The following is a 16,053-nucleotide window of genomic DNA, read 5'->3' as shown; positions in this document are numbered from 1 at the left end:
GTAACACTGACACACGGTGGATAGCATTTCTACAACACGATATCCTCTGCAACCCTCTTGTCTCCAGGAAACGGACTTTGGCGGATTTTAGGAAAACAAAAACACCCTTCAGGTCTGGATGTAATTATGCCAGACGGAGGCTGCTACCTGCTGTGTGGGAGGAAGTCAGGCAGGGAGAGAAATCAAATGACTTCCCCTCTGTAAGCTACCAACGCACTGTCAGCTCGAAGCCCTTTACTCGGCTTAACAGTGGCTGGAAGGCTTGTGCAGCCACACATTTAATAGTTCCAAAGCTGCATTTAGTCTGCACCACTGACAGCACGCGAAAAGTAGTTTCTTGTTGCACTGCCAAGATGACGTGAAACGCAACTTTATATTAAAGGTAGTGATTTACAGTGTAAACGTTGAAACGTTGCAGATTTAAACAAGGTCAAACTATTTGTCATTTATCAAGTGTAAGCTGTAAAACAGCTAATGGACTGCAGCAGTAGCCTACACAGTGCATTTTTTTTATAACCACACTATGTCAAAGATATTAAGGCTTTGGCTTCGCTTAATACTTGGCTAACTTTCGGAATTGTTGGGGCGGCCGCTTTAAAAAAAAACGTGAATATGGAAGTCAGCACTTTTAGGCAGGCAGTACAACTCCTTTGAGGGAGGACTAGGCTGCTGTCGGGTTGTTCCAGCAGTAAATCTGTGTCTATCTGTTCTTTCTCTTCACAGTAACAGAGAGTACTCAAGGGAAGAGAAATTCAACTTCGGCAAAATGACTTTCTCATCAAGGTGAAGCAGCTTTCCGCAGGTTAATCCCAGCTGGCCACTCTGCAGCAGAGAACTTAAAAAAAAAGAAAAAAAGATGATGGGACAAGACATGTTTGTGGCTTAAAAATCTTTCAGTCTTTATTTGAGAGTGTTGTTACAAAGCATCTGCAGGCAAACTTGCGCAGACTTTCACTTTCTTGCACGATGCAGCTTTGACGGAGCAAACGGCTTCGAGTTTCATCCAGTGCGAGACTTTTTCGGATGTAACTGTCATGGATCATCGCGTCAAAGTGCATCTGCAACTCGTGAGAGCCTTCCTAAAATCTAAGATAGCTTTTGAAAAGCAATTACAACAGGCGCATTTAGGGGCGAAATCAAAGCCGGGCTACATTTGCTGACTCTTTTGGACCACGTTTTCGGCGAGCTCCAACAGCAGGGGATATCTGAGCGTCCTCTTCCTCCAAGACTCTGGGATTCCCTGGAGGCCGGTCTGAAAACACATCAAGATGACAGCTGAAAGCATCAGAGGAAGCACCAAGCTTTCAGAATGTCTGAGCTGACTGTCAAACTCATCACAAGAGTTGAGAGAAGTACAGAAAACAACAACATCCGAAATGATATATCTTCACGTGCTGTCTGTCTGTCTGTCTGTCTGTCTGATGCTGTAAATACTGCAGGGCTTGACCTGAAACGTAACTCGGCTTCAGATCATAACTTTGCTCTCAGTTTGACAGCTGTAAACTCTCATCTAATTGCTAACTGTTTATCTGTTGGACGCTGGGCAGTGTGCAATGGATTTTTTTGCTGAAAACAGCTGCGAGCGTGAACCAGAGTGGTAAAGTCGCTGGCAGGAAACCCTGAACAATGTGCTCGAAAAGACTTTGCAGAGCTGAGACAGGTGATAACTCTCTTTAAGTTCATCATTACAATAACGACCCCTATCACAAACACAGTCATCTGTTAATATCAAAATATTATAAGACTGTTAAGATAATATTTAAAGTAGACCTGTGTAGTTTTGGAGAAGAGATTCAAACTCAGAATTTTAATACAATATGATTGAGGTAATAATACAAACTTCAGTATAACAGTATGACACTGTGTTGTCCTTTGATGGCAGTTTGTTTATTAAGTAAGTCAGTGAAAATCATTCTCTTCCGATACAGATTTCTTCCCCAAAACTACGTAGTGCCCCTTTAATGGCTGAAAGCAGCAGATTATATCTCTACCCTTAAAAAAAGAAAGGTATATGAGAAGCTACGCTGAAGGGGGATTTAAGGCATCAAAAATATTATCAGTGGTTTCACTTTTTTATCCTGGTACTTGATTCGTGTGTTGTCCTTAAATGTCTATGATCTTGTAACTATAAGGGCAACAAACTGCCCCTCAAGCTTTTAGGCCGTCACAAGCACACACTTTAAGCTGAGATGACTTTCAAACATATTTGTTCTCCTCATTCATGCATACTATGGAACAATCAGCATGATTTGTCAAACAATAAATCATCCATGTGCGTAACAGAGTGGACTGATGAGAGAGGAGGCAACCTCTATGGATATGAAGACATCATTCAGAATATCACCAAAGTTAATATTACTCATCAAAAATGCATCCTGTCATGGCCCTTTGAGTGGAATAATTCCCAAGTTCTTACTTGGCAGGAAGGACCTTACTGATCATGTGTTTAATATCAACCGTCATATCAGGAAAATATTCAGAACAAGATTCTTTTATATGAACTAACTTTTCTGGAAATGTCAGCAGACAACGGCTGGTCAGACCCTGACAAATGCCTCATTGCAAATAAAATAAAAGAGGCTCTCATGAAGATAAACAGACTAGATTCAATTTTGATTATTACATTTTTAAAGACATTTTAAGCAGCTACCTCCATGATATGTTCTTTCTTTAAAACAGAAATTGGATCAGTATTCCATTTATCCTATTATTGTGCTCACTTTCAAACATTCTGGACAAAAAAACAATGTTGTTTTAACTTAATGTGCATGAATTTATAAAGAAAAAAAAATCTAATTGTATAAAGAACACATAGGCGTATAAAATAGTATTTTTGGGAAATAATTACAGAGCTCTAGAGCTTATAATCAAAATACAATTTTCCCTCAAATCAGTGTTTAGGAATGGAAAATAGAATTTAAAAAACTTTAAAGAGGTCATATTGTGCTAATTTTCAGGTTCGTTTTTTATTTATGCTTTCTAATACAATCAGTTGACATACTTTAAATTTTTGAAAAAATGCAATATTTTTCTACTATGGTGCATTGCTGCAGCATCCCTTTTAACACTGTGTCTTGAATGCTCCATATTAGCTACAGAGTGAGACATCGTGCCTCTGTTCCATCTATGGTGAGAGTTGCACATATGCATTACTTAACAGGCAGGAGTTAGCCAATCAGAGGCAGAGTAGGGCGGGTCATGTGGAGCAAAGTAGTGTGATCTATAATAACTGCAGCAGCATTAGCAACTGTATGTCTGCTGACTGACTGGAGTGTCTATATTTTCTAATAAATATATAATTCTATATAACACCTGCCACAAAACACAAAAAAGGAAAGGCAAAAAAAAGTTTGATTGATTGAAAAAAACAAAAAGGCTAATATCACCTCTTTAATCAATACTCCTCTTTACAAACATACTGAATTCTTTTAGTGTCAGTGACTAAATATTGTTAATGTGCCTGAGAACTTTTTTCCAGTACCTGTGCCCCAAAACAGGCTCCTATGAAGGAGGCTCGGCTGGCGGTGCATCCCCCGCGGCGCATGGTGTCCCTGACTGCTTCATTCAGCTGGTTCAGCTTCAGGACTCCATGCAGCGCTCCTTGGAACGCACCAGGCAAAGCTGGACACAAACACAGACTTAGCAGCGGATACATGAAACATGGTAAATGATCAAATCAGCAACTGAATATATAGGATTACTCTTGTTCGTCGTGCCTTGAAAAACATCACAAGTTGTTTTACTTTTGCAACATCATTATCCTACAATCATAGGAGGCCCTTGAACAGATCTGCCACGCAGAACTCTTCACGTGCACTTTAAGCATCTCAACCTTTCAGCCCTGTAAAACCTGAGACTCTAAACTCAGCGGGAAGGGGAAAATGAAAAGGAAGGAGGACGGACACCACGAGTCAGGAGATCAAAGGCTGGAGGACCCACCAGCGGATACACTGACAGGGAGGGCGCACAAACCGTGCCAAGTCAACAGACCTGGATCCTGCTGCCGCCGACTGGCTTACCTCATGTGTTTGTGAACACAGCAGGTATGAGCTGTTGGGACGTCTTGGCTAGGCTGTCCTTCACCTGGTTGATATGTGCTTCAGCAGGGGGTACAGGAAGAGAGACAAAATGCAGAGTTGAGTGTTTGAACATTAAAGAAAATATATATCTAGCTGTCAGTCTCAACTAATATTATGTATAATACAAATTTATGATGAAACCTGAATTTATTGAATTAAATTTTGATTTTGAAACACAGTTGCTATAGTTTCTTGATCAGGATCATGTTACTGCATGTAGCTTTTTGTGTATCATGTACTTTGATCACATTCCCCTGACCTGATGGTGTCTGTGTTCTGTTTTGTCTGCCCCTTTCTCTCTTTCTCGTTTAAAGGATGAGAGAAAAAAAAGGAGAGCGAATATTCCTTTTATTGAACCATCAAGGAAGTCCATCCTGATGGAATACATTGTAAAATGCAGAATACAGGCTGTGAGCAGCTGGAGGTTTTTCTCTCAGAAAAATAGTTTGCTCTCAAAGAGAGTTCCGTTTTCACCTTTTGGCGATAGCTAGATGAAAAAAATCAATTGTTGTGTGTGTATGTTTATGGAGCTACAGCCCGGAGCCAGTTAGCTCAATCTAACTTTTAGAGACATTTTTTCAGATAAATTGTGGCGAAAGATAGTTCAATGTTTTAGGGCATATTCTTATTTGCTTTCTTGTAAGACGAGAATGTTGTTACCACTCTTATCGATTCAACATGAAGCCTGAGTCAAGAGCTGATTAGCTAAAATTAGCATCAAGACGTGAAGAAAAGGGATAAAAACACATTATATGATGCTTTTTCCATCTGTACAAAACGTGAAATTTAAATTTAAAGAGTTCTGTAATAATCTCCAATTATTACAGAACTCAGCCGCACGAGTGCTGACGAGGACCAGAGGGCGGGAGCACATTACACCAGTTTTAGAGTCACTGCATTGGCTCCCCGTGCGCTTCAGGATCGATTTTAAGGTTCTTTTACTGGTTTTTAAATGTCTTAACGGCATTGCGCCCTCCTACTTATCTGACCTGCTTTTACCATATCAACCCTCGCGGACCCTGAGGTCCTCCGGCTCTGGCCTTTTATCCCTACCAAAACCAAGAACTAAAACCCACGGTGAGGCGGCATTTAGCCACTATGGCCCCCGCTTGTGGAACAGCCTGCCGGAGAACCTCAGGTCTGCAGAGACTGTTGATATTTTTAAGGGAAGGTTAAAGACACACCTTTTTAATCAGGCTTTTAACTAATATTTTAAATTCTTATTCCATTCTTATGTGGTTCTATCGTATTTTATGTTGTTGTTCCTATCTTGTTTTTTTTTTGTTTTTTTTTTTTTTTTAAACTATTTTCATCTTAAATAATTTTTAATTTTTTTTTAATTTTTATTATTTATCTTCGATACTATTTTATTTTATTTATTATTATCTTATGCATTTTATCCTTTTAACTGTTCACTTCTTTAAATTATCTTTTGTCAGGGTTTTTATCCTATCTTATGTTTTTAGTTTTTAAGGGTTAACTCCAGAGTTTCCTCAGGGGGGTCCTCCACACTGGGAGCTGTGTCTGGGCTGCTGCTGGGGGTGCTGTCCCTGGGTCCCTTTGGCCCAGCCAGTCGTTGTCTGTCAGGGTCGGGGGGCCTGGGCACTGGTGCCCCCCGTGGCACAGCCTGTGACTCCTCCCAGTGTGGACGGCCCCAAAGGTGGCGTTTCCTCAATCCTCAGTGCCTTGCCATGTCTCCTTATTTCCTGTAGTAAGTGTGTGTGTGTGTGTGTGTGTGTGTGTGTGTGTGTGTGTATGTGTGTGTACGTATGTGTGCATGTATATAGTACGGAGGGTGGGAGGGAGGGGCTTTCTTTATTATTGTTTTATGTTTCCTGTGTAAAGCACTTTGTGCTACATACTCATGTATGAAAAGTGCTTTATAAATAAAGTTGATTGATTGATTGAAAAACTAAAAGTTTCAGGTTTAAAGATGCCAGCAAATGAATCTTTTAACTTTGATCTAAGCCAAACTACGTAATTCCCCCGGCTGTCTTTATGCTAAGCTAAGCTAAACAACTCCTGGCTATAGCTTCATATTTCACAGACAGTTATTATCTTGTGTAAATTGTGGTAAATCAAATAGATTCGTGTCAAATTATTCCTTTGAATCCCAACGTGAATGGAGCCCTGAAGACACATGAAGCCTTACCAATGACTGCCCGGTCCAGCTCTTGAGGGTTCTGTCTCTTTGGGTCAGTCATCTGAGCCAGTACTGCATTCAGAACATTGGGATCTGGACCATTCAGAATGAAATGCTCCAAAAACCTAACAAAGACAGGAGGAAGAATGGTCAATACTCTCCCTTAAATAATAGTTTGACTGTCCTTGACCAAACTGTTTTCACCGTCTTCACGACCATCTCTCACCGCGCTGCCACCAGCGTCTCAGCCACACACATGTCGTTGTTCTGGGTCACCCGTATGGCTTTCTCCACTTTCTCCAGCATCTCGGGTCGGCCGGCGTACATGGCCACCACCGGAGCCAGCTTGGTGACGCCATCCATCTGACAGTCCGTATCACAGCCTTGGAAACACATACACGCACAGAGAGGTTACAACAACCCAAAGGACCCGGGGAGGTCTTTGTGCACCTTATGATTCGAGATCTTTACCAGTCTCTTCCTTGGCGGCGTCCACATTCCTCATGAAAGCTTTCAGGCTCCCATTTCTCCAGGGGCCATCGATGGGGAGGATGGCTTTTGGACCTAATGATACAAATGAATACCCTGTTATTTGACAGTTTTTCACCGATGGCACAGACAGAATAAGAGAATTATGACTGAGGGAAAAAACAAGCGAGAGAGGACAAGAGACGTTCCCTTCAACCTTCTGTTAAAGTTTCTGTAGGTGGAGCTCTTTTCTCTGTCTCCTCAGTCATGGTGGTTATCAGTGCCCATGATGATGACACAGCTCTGCTTATGTTATTCTGAGACATAAAAGCCGGCCGCAGTTAACTGTACCCAACAGTGCACTGTGCCGCTGTGTTGATTTACAGCAGCACTGTATTTATATGATATCCTGACTGTAAATATCCAAACTCTGGACACCGACCCCGAGAACAGGGAAGTCTGTCTGTATGGAATATTTTCACGGAAAGGGTTTTCCCCATCGGCTGGGAGGAAAAACATTATGTACAGTGTTATCGGAGAGTAACAGAGGCTCTCACATCCTTTCAGTCCTGTTCAGTTGATGATTAATATATATTGGCATCACAGTACTGACATGTTGGTTGGTGAAACGGACAGTTACACAAAACAGGTAACAGTACCTCCTTTCTTCCTGTAAGGGTCATTGAGAGGCAGGTCGTACACTGTTCCTGGGCCAAAGAACTTGTAGATGCGCTTGGTCAGGTCGTCCACGTTCACATCTGGCAACACATGGCATAGAAAACAATCATGTTGCATATATTACCTTTGTGATCTAAAGAGAAATACATAACTCTTGTCTCATTGTTTGTTTCACTATTAAACACTGTACTTAGTAACAAGAACGTGATCTCTAAAGATAATATGCTGTGTCGGAACCCATCGACTATCATGGGATGAGAAGTTATGCTTTGGGGACAGCGGACAGTGTCTTGCGCTCTGCTTCTTTTGCTCTGCACATGGACTTGCAACCAAAACCCGCTCAAAATGATTGGTCAGTATGACTTGGACTACAAATGCGAGGCAGAATGCATCAGAATCCAAACTCCCGCCCTTTATTTACAAATTCATCATTCATATGCAAATATGTATTCAAAGGATTGGGTGGTACGTTGCATGGTGGTTAGGAAAAGTTTAAGATTTGGGCAAATACTGTTTTTGAGAAAATTGACACCTGTCTTGTGTCAGCTAACTATAGACCTACAGCCAGCTGATTAGCCTAGCTTAGCATAAAGAGCTTCTTAGCGTTCTTGTCGTGAGTAGGATGAGAAGAGCGATACTAATCTCATCATTTTGCATTGAATAAGAAGCCTGGAGACAAAATCTGTTTACGAGCACTTTTAAACTTATTAACACAAATATCTTGAATGTTTAAGGGTTAGGGTTAGCTAGAGGTCGCAGAGAATATTGTGTTAGTGCACCTCACTACCTCCACACTCGCTCAGGGACTCCAGCAGAACGTACGCCTGGTCTCCATAGCAGGTCTGCTCGCCCGTCTTCCGGAGGTAGAAAGGATTCGCTGACTGAGGTCGAAACTCAGGACATGGCTCCAGATCAGAGAGAATTTCTTCGAGCTTGTCTTGACTGTAGATCCAGTGCATGGGCTGGGCTGTATGGGTGGAGAACACACACACACACACACACACACACACACACACACACACACACACACACACACACACACACACACCCACGCACACACACACACACACACAAACACCAGGGGACAAAATAGTGGAACATTCACTAGTTTTGTTTTTGTGTTTTGACATGAACTACTATACATACAGTCTGTCGTTACTAGATAGCATGGGAAGGGAAGTAGCTGTGTGACATTGGAGTGAGAGGATCCTGAATCTAAACAAGAACCAAATGTTAATCAATCACCAAAACAGCGTGTTGACAATGAAATGCAATGATAATTTCGTCTGGTTTAGGTTTATCAGTTGACTGTTACAGAACTTTTGCAACACCACGTGTGAAGTCAACATGACTGACAAGTTATGGAACCGACTGTGCTTATCAGCACTTCCAGATGTTGCTTATGATTGCTGCTGATAATGCTTCAGTGTCACACTTACAAAAACAACGAAACACTGTTTGAAATGCCGCATTGTATAACACCTCATCAGCACGAGCACCCTTTACAGATATTTGATCACCGATGCGGAATAGTGGCACTCCGATCAAACAAGTATGGCAGATAAAAGCTTATGTATCACGTTTGCAATGCAAGAGATAAACATGTACTTAGCATGGAAAAGTAGGTTCTTCATGAAAGTTTTAAATCATGCAATGGGCCTATGAATTGTTGGGATATTGGAGCAGAAGGAGGCAGATTTGAGAGGTTTGTAACATGTTAAGCCCTGTCATCAGTATCACAGTTTATCTTACCTGCTGCATCTGCCACCGCTGCCCCAATTATGGCCCCAATGGCTCTGTCCGCCACAGTCGAGGCCATCTGTTCTTAGACACAAGTGGAGCATAAACAAGAAATAATTTTAGGTTCTGGCTCAGATATTTGAAAAGACAACCTTGCCATGAACGGCTGTAATCTGTATCAGTGAAACGGAAACTCGCCGTTATTGGTGACAAGGGTCTTAAGTAATCACAAGTAACTAACATACTTTTACGTGCTGAGTTTTAATGTAGCATTTTCATTGCAACATCCGGTAAATCGAGAACCAGAAGTCATATTGTGTCTTTTAAAAAAAAAAAAATCAGCTTGTTTTCATGTAGCCATGTCCACCATTCATTTTGATAGAACAAAAAGTTATGCAACACAGCCTCAGTGGACAGAGTTAAGTTTGATTACATAACTTCTGGTAAAAAGATGACAGGATCAGCCTTATCCACTCTCCTAGAGAGAACACACTTTGCAACTTTGTTCAGTTGTTTTTTGTAATGCGCCGAGAATATTAATGTGTCTGTCATTTCATTTAATAACCGCAGACGTCCTTGAAACAATACAGTGCATCGTAATGAAGTGCCAAGTTCTATTTGATGCCAAACAACTACAGACATGTTATTTTTCTCCTTACCTCAGAGCCTCGTCTTCGTCTGAAGTGTTGTAAAACTGTCTCACTGGCAGTTCTCTGATAAGAGGAGGGTCCCATCAGCCCGGTGATAAGCGTACACCAATGGCAACCCCTGAAAATTTGGGGTTGGCAGAAGATTGTTTGTTCTGGAAGGAGGCCAAGGAGGTGGTGACACTGGAGGTAACACACTGGACTAGAGTTCTTATATAAGGTTTATAGATCCCAGCCTTATCAAAGAAGTGTCAATAGTATACACTCTTTATTTGAACATTCAGAATGTAACATGTGCAACATTCAATTTAATGCTGTGGTTTTGTTAGGTTCAAAGTTGTTGCTGTTATAATTTTAACATTGGGAACTTACAGTATTTATCAAGTAGTGGTTAAATAGCCCACTGCAGCCTACTGGCTGTTTTGGACACTTGAGCATAGTCCTTAATACGAAATGTGGCTGAATCATAATCTTTACTTTACTTTACTAGCAACAAGGTAAGCGCTTGCAGCCATGCTAGTGGCTCTGTGGGGCCATGATCAAACACAGCTTGCTCTCACAGTACCTAAATGCAGATTACAGTCCGTTGAAATGCTGTTGTAAAGGTTAAATATGGATGTTTAGTAAGTGATGCTAATTATTCTAGTACAGGGTGTTAGCATTTGGCCGATTAGCGTTAAACAATCATTAGTTTAGAAGGTATTTGGCCATAAACCAAAGTATTGGAAAAAGCACATATCTGACTCGATTATGGTGCTGATTGATAGGCAGTCTAGAACCAATCGCAATGTTTGTTTACAGTGACTTGCGGTTAGAAAACCCCGGCATCGCGCACTAACATACGTACAAATTGTGTATTTTTTCATGGTGTTGTTGTTAAAGGTTATACATCCCATTCATCTAGAATCTTTAAGGCCTAAAGATCTTGTGAACGCTTTCACTAACAAGACCTAATTCGCCTGTTGGGCGGCTTGAGTCTACCTTCTTGTCAAGGTCAGACCATCATGTTCTACTGAATATCTTTAAACATCACAGTTACCGCTGAAAATGACTACAGAAATAGCTAAATATTGTACCAATTTTTAGGGGGATATTTCACCCAGGACCATACATTATGACACATCACAGGGTGTCAAATATCAGAGCATCTGCTTCACTTGACTTAGTATATAGAACAGTAATGTCCCTAGAGGGCTGGAGGGTGGAGGTCAGGGTTGAGTGGAGGGTCACACACCAGACGTTCACCCAAGAGACTGGGCTTCCTGTCCCATGTGAAACCCAAACATCAATGACCATTTCCTGAACCTAACCATGAAGTTTTAGTGCCTAAACTCATCCAAACTGCCATTTTGTGCTGGCCATGTGGCTTTCTGATGGGAAGACTTTGGCTAGCGAGGAGCAGGTTTGACTACCTGGGACGAGAACGTGCTGCCATCCAGTAGATGTCAAGTTATTTCACTTCATTAAACAAAACTTTGACCTGCTGGTGGGATTTATTAAAAGTAAAAGGATGAAAGCAGTCATTAGGATTCAATAGTCAAGCTTCTTTTGTCTGGACCAGATTAAAAAGTCAAATTATGTAAAAATTAAAATGATGCTTTAAAAGGTCCAATTTGTAAGATAGTTGATTTTTGAGTCTTACTCCCGGTTCGTCAATTACTGACACTTAGGACTGGTTGCTGACCCGACCTACTAACCCATAGCGCCAGTATTTGACAGGTTGGGAATGAGATACAACAACCAATTGGACCTCTAAAAGGAAGGAAAAATATATCTTTCATGTCTTTTGATTTATCTGTTGCATTTTGCTGTCTGAAGCAGGAGGCATCACTTCAGCTTTGCTGGCCCTACAGACATCACACAGGGGATCCTCCCTTCACCTTCACAGCCCGGATCTTTAGCCATGGGGACTTTCTCATCTTACCCTGTGTCTAAACTCCAGACGGTTTAAATAAAGCCATTAACTTCTTCATTCGATTCCCCGAAGGGTTAACTCTTCATTCACAAGTTAATTTGCCCCTAGTGAACACCCAGGGCACCCACACAGGGCAAATTACTATATGTTGAAAAAGCACTTATAAACCGTCTTTGTCATTTTAATTCATCACGCGCTCTCTCTGTGCATCTTCCACTCCACTGCCTCCGTCCTGATGGTTCCCCAGCTGATCTCCTCTACTGTTCCAACTCTGATGAAACCCTGCGAGGCCTGGCCAGGCTCCACTTCTCCTCGGCCTCTCATGGGCTTCCTAGCCAATTGATTTCTCCTCTAGCCTCCTAAACCAGCGAAATAGAGTGCTATGGGAGTGAGTCAGACAATCAATAGCAGTTAGAAAACAATGAATAAATGCCACTATGGCGTTACATCTGAGTTATGGTTGAGGATGTCATTCTGGAAGAAAACTGGAGGTATACATGATGCTGTATGTTTAAACTTTATGCGCAAGAGGTTCTTACTGAAATGTTGCAGTAATAGAAGAAAAATCGACGGGAGTATGAAAGGACAGAATTCAAATAAGGGTCCCTTAATGAAAAAAACAAACAAAAAACATTACATTAATCTATATGGAAACACAGTCTCAAGATACAGATGATCTTCACAGAGCAAATCTGCAGGAAATGGGGAGCATTAGCCTCCTCTGGCCAGGAGATAACATGCCCTTCACAGAGGGGATAAAAGAGCTGCACAAATAGATCAGCCACTGTCACCAGATCAAGTGACACAATGCGCAGGGCGAAGCTTTCTCAATTGCGGCCTGGCAGGACTGCAAGAAGATATAGATGGAGTGCCGACAATGTGGCAGTGCCCTCATGTTGAGGGGCGGCAGAGCTTTGGGGGCTTTGATCATCTGGCAGGACAGCGGGGAATGGGGGGGATGCCACTCTGTTACTTGGCAGGTTTTGGCATCAGATAACAACGCTCATCATGGAGGGTGTGTATGATAATCTGGAAACAGTGCTATGGTTCATTTAATGGACCGCACTGGAACACTTTTCTGAGTCCTATATTTTTTATCTTTCCTTTTCTTTTTCAGACTCCATCTTGGTAACGAGCTAAATATTCTACTTTAATATGCTTGTAAGTAGTTTCTTAGCAATGCTAGCATAAAGCACAGTGGTGCTTTGAGCTAAATGCTAACATCAGTTCGCGGGTTACATACTCACTATGAAAAAGCTAATATGGTGACGTTAGGCAGGTATTATGTTTTAGATGTTAACCATTCAGCATGCTAGCATACTAACATTTACCAGCACAGCTATGGCTGATGGCAACGTCATTAGCTTTGCAGGTATCATGGCCAAAAATACCAGCAAGTATTGGAAACATTTATGTCAAAAGCTAAGCTCACCAAAGTGAGCAGTCTTTAGCCACTGGGGACCATGAATGCCTGAACTAAATTTTGAGTTCATCCATCAAATAGATGTTGAGATAGATATGGGAATTATTTAATCAGTGTGGCAAAGATAAGTCATTGAAGACGTGAGGAATCATCATCTGGTGACCAATCCCAGAGAAACAGCAGTGTTATCCCCACAGTCTTAGTGAGGCTTGCATGTGAACTTATGTAGCACCTTGTTGTCAATCATACAAATAACTCGAAATCTTCAAAAATGAGCCATCACTCTCTGTTGTAACCCCATCTAACGTGTTGTGATCTAACTAATACGAGCCCATGATTGGTGGTTGTCATTTATATTGTAAGTGTAGACACCTGATCCATACGAAGTCAGTAAAGTTTTAAGAAAAACCTGAGTAAGGATTCTATAAGTAAACTATAAAGAGATCAGATGTATTGCCTGGTAAAAACATTCATGGTCTCCAGAGGAGGGGTCCTACACACTAAAAATAGCGTATTAGCGTTTTCATTTTGAGCATTAAAGAGGCTGTAGACTTCCCTTATATTTCAGTTTAATATTTTCTGACATCTTTTGTTACATCCTAAACCCTCTTATCGTTTGCTGTCTTCTTGTTCTTCCTCATCTTCGGTGACTCAGTGAACATAAGATCACTTATTTGATTGTTAAATCACTTTAATTATGTGCCGTGGCAGTGAAAACAAAGCCCTGGCAGCCACACCACATCTGCCATATGTGCTCAGACATAGTCATGCTGTGTCCTGGAAGCTCACATTGTTCGTCATTAGCTTCTAATTCTGGTCTCATTCCAGGTGAAACAGGCAAATCGTTTGTCTTGTTTTGATGCAGTGCTACAATAAACATCATACACTGCTGGGATTATTCGCTATGGCAATTTCGTGCAAATGCATCTCCAAAACACACAGGTGATGGTAAATTTTTTTGTTTGTGTGTTTCCCCTCAGTCCCTATGCAGCATTAATCAGCGGAATCCTGATAATTGCCTGGCCACATGGCCGTCTTTCTAGTCTCGGAGAGGAAGCTGAAACAGGAGAAGGGCGCTGAGAGGTACACCAGCATCCGGCCACTAGCCACCTCTCCTGCCATCCCTGCTATGCCAGCCATGGCATCCCGCGTGAGGCCAGTCGAAGACAAAAAGCTGGATGCTCGCCGCTCAGCCACACGAACTCCCTCCACTCTCAATCAGTCTTGATTTGAATGTGGGTAAACAAAAGAGTTTCATTGGAAATTTGTATTTCTCCTTTGACGTTCATCCAAGTCATCTGCACAAGTGTGAAGAAGTGAAGATGCAGAGTGAGGAATCTCAGATCACAGAAGTGTTTACAGCTGCAGTAGCCGAAGACTAATCTCCACAGCATTGTTTGCACGGGCCTTTGTATGTAAATGTACTTGGTGCGATCCTGCAGCATCCATCCTCTGCATAGTAGCATTTTTCTGAATGTTCCTTCCTCTGCAAAAAGAGTCTCGGTGTATCACATTACCTGCAAAAGGAAATTAATCCTGGTGTGTCGCTCCTCTCTTATCTTCAGTCGTTCCTGTGTGTACTGTAAGAGCGACCTCATGCAGCGCTGTTAATGTGATTACCAGCACATTTCTGCACCGTTGTTGCTATACAGAGTTTCTTTTGACACATTGGAATTCTCATCCTCTAACATGCCTGAGTTTGTTATGCAATACATTTTGATTGCTCTACTTTTATCACGTCTTTCTGTCAGGTTATGTTGCATCACCTTTTTTTTTTGGCACACCCTGATTCAGATGTTTATTTAATCCCATTTGTTCCACAGCCTCTATGTAGCCCATTGCTTTTTGTTGTGCTAATAGCCCAGCAGGGATCAATAAAAACTTGTATGGATGTGAATTGTATTGCAGGTGCACTCGTTTGCTTCACACTCATGTCTGGAGGCCATTTGCCGCATCTTCTCCTGTTATTTGGCAGCTAGATCAGAATGAGCTTAAAGGATAAGTTCACCCAAAAATGAAAATTCAGGCTATTTCGCCTCATGCCGACGGAAAGCCGGGGGGAATTCTTGGTAGTTCACAAAAAAATTTGGGGCTTCACAGCAAAAAGGCATTGTAGCGTTCCCATAAAAAAAGTTAAGTGGATGGTGATTTTTTTTTAAATTGCATCAATTAGAAAAATGGCTCCCAATATCTTATCTGGTTTAATCCAAGTCCCCAGAAGTCTCAAGATCCCAAACTGATTTGAAAAGATGTTCTTTAGTGAAATATCTCATCAAATATTGGATGAATTGTTATAAAATTGGCAGAAATATTCATCTCCCCCTCAATATGGTTTATAAATTATGTCTTTTCAAATCAACTTGGGATCTTGGGGCTTCCAGAGACTTGGCTAACGTCCAATGAGCTGTATAGAGCCTTTTTATGCTTTTTTAAATTAAATCAAAACAAAAAAAAATATACATATAAATATATATCTCTTAAATAAATCCCCATCTACTTCAGTTGTTAAGGAGAATGCTACTGGCACATGGGAATGAATAGATAAAGACAACATTTTTATATTTGGATGAACTGATCCTTTAACTGCCTTGCTCAAGAGGAACTTGACAGTGAAAGAAGAAAAAATTACCGTTTCACAGTCTTGGTCAAATTCTCTCAGGCAGTCTGCACAAACTATGAGACCAGATGATATACCGGCACTTATAATGATGAAGCAGATGCAGCTCGCGAATACTGTAATACCCAGCACCCTTCCCAGTCCCATTACCGAGGAATTTAAAACCTTTAATTTGATGCTTTTAAGTCAGAGCAGCCAGTATGTAGCAGAGGACTGAGGAGAGTTTCCTCATTTTATTCACAGAGAAGCAATAAAAGATAAACCCAGCTTCAGTTAGACCATATATATTGGCTCAGTCATGCCAATCATGCTCTCAGTGAGATGATAAGTTTTGCATTTACAG

General features: G+C 41.4%; 1 pseudogene across 2 annotated transcripts; it reads right to left on the bottom strand.

Annotated features, from left to right (window-relative positions):
* Positions 1 to 874: 874 nt before the first annotated feature.
* On the bottom strand, positions 875 to 9,857 carry LOC115570431 (crystallin J1A-like; annotated as a pseudogene). Of its 2 annotated transcripts, none has more exons than XR_003981765.1 (10): positions 9,768 to 9,857; positions 9,121 to 9,187; positions 8,156 to 8,335; positions 7,350 to 7,448; positions 6,694 to 6,786; positions 6,449 to 6,605; positions 6,232 to 6,347; positions 4,020 to 4,097; positions 3,482 to 3,621; positions 875 to 1,252 (listed from the first exon to the last, which is right to left on the bottom strand). The product of XR_003981765.1 is annotated as a crystallin J1A-like, transcript variant X1 (transcript). The 2 variants fall into 2 exon arrangements; XR_003981766.1 differs by having other exon boundaries at positions 9,121 to 9,192; positions 9,768 to 9,807.
* Between the last annotated feature and the right edge of the window lie 6,196 nt (positions 9,858 to 16,053).

This window comes from Sparus aurata, chromosome 19 (genome assembly GCF_900880675.1).
Source record: "Sparus aurata chromosome 19, fSpaAur1.1, whole genome shotgun sequence".
Lineage (NCBI taxonomy): Eukaryota > Metazoa > Chordata > Actinopteri > Spariformes > Sparidae > Sparus > Sparus aurata.
This window is presented reverse-complemented; position numbering and strand designations above follow the sequence as displayed.